Raw genomic sequence first — 1,408 nt, forward strand, 5'->3', positions numbered from 1 at the left:
CACACAAAAGGTTACTGCAGAAGATAAAGGTACGTGGAGTCAGAGGAAATGTATTAGCATGGATAGAGAATTGGCTGGCGAACAGAAAGCAGAGAGTCGGGATAAATGGGTCCTTTTCGGGTTGGAAATCGGTGGTTAGTGGTGTGCCACAGGGATCGGTGCTGGGACCACAACTGTTTAAAATATACATAGATGACCTGGAAGAGGGGACAGAGTGTAGTGTAACAAAATTTGCAGATGACACAAAGTTTAGTGGGAATGCGGGTTGTGTAGAGGACACAGAGAGGCTGCAAAGAGATTTAGATAGGTTAAGCGAATGGGCTAAGGTTTGGCAGATGGAATACAATGTCGGAAAATGTGAGGTCATCCACCTTGGAAAAAAAAACAGTAAAAGGGAATATTATTTGAATGGGGAGAAATTACAACATGCTGCGGTGCAGAGGGACCTGGGGGTCCTTGTGCCTGAAACTCTTTTAGAGTCTACCTGCAAAACATAAACATTAAACTGTGCCACCCGACCAAACGCACAATGACAACCTGGGACTGTGCGGCACCGAATACTCGGGGAAAAACAGTTAAACTCTTCGTCCCTGGGTGGGCTCGAACCACCAACCTTTCGGTTAACAGCCGAACGCGCTAACCCATTGCGCCACAGAGACTGATGGACTAAAAACACTGAATGTCAGGAGTGGGATCCGAAAAAGTTAGTTTGCAGGTGCAGCAGATAATCAGGAAGGTGAATGGAATGTTGGCCTTCATTGCGAGAGGGATGGAGTACAAAAGCAGGGAGGTCCTGCTGCAACTGTACAAGGTATTGGTGAGGCCACACCTGGAGTACTGCGTGCAGTTTTGGTCACCTTACTTAAGGAAGGATATACTAGCTTTGGAGGGGGTACAGAGACGATTCACTCGGCTGATTCCGGAGATGAGGGGGTTACCTTATGATGATAGATTGAGTAGACTGGGTCTTTATTCGTTGGAGTTCAGAAGGATGAGGGGTGATCTTATAGAAACATTTAAAATAATGAAAGGGATAGACAAGATAGAGGCAGAGAGATTGTTTCCACTGGTCGGGGAGACTAGAACTAGGGGGCACAGCCTCAAAATACGGGGGAGCCAATTTAAAACCGAGTTGAGAAGGAATTTCTTCTCCCAGAGGGTTGTGAATCTGTGGAATTCTCTGCCCAAGGAAGCAGTTGAGGCTAGCTCATTGAATGTATTCAAATCACAGATAGAAAGATTGTTAACCAATAAGGGAATTAAGGGTTATGGGGAGTGGGCGGGTAAGTGGAGTTGAGTCCACGGCCAGATCAGCCATTGATCTTGTTGAGTGGCGGAGCAAGCTCGAGGGGCTAGATGGCCTACTCCTGTTCCTAATTCTTATGTTCTTATGTTGTTATGTACATCG

The 1,408-nt window shown here is 46.3% G+C and overlaps 1 non-coding gene across 1 annotated transcript; it reads right to left on the reverse strand.

Moving 5' to 3' along the window:
- Positions 1–585: 585 nt before the first annotated feature.
- trnan-guu (transfer RNA asparagine (anticodon GUU)) lies at positions 586–659 on the reverse strand. Its single transcript has one exon. It is a non-coding gene; the product is annotated as a tRNA-Asn (tRNA).
- Positions 660–1,408: the final 749 nt, after the last annotated feature.

This window comes from Pristiophorus japonicus, chromosome 8, assembly GCF_044704955.1.
Source record: "Pristiophorus japonicus isolate sPriJap1 chromosome 8, sPriJap1.hap1, whole genome shotgun sequence".
Classification (NCBI taxonomy): Eukaryota; Metazoa; Chordata; class Chondrichthyes; family Pristiophoridae; genus Pristiophorus; species Pristiophorus japonicus.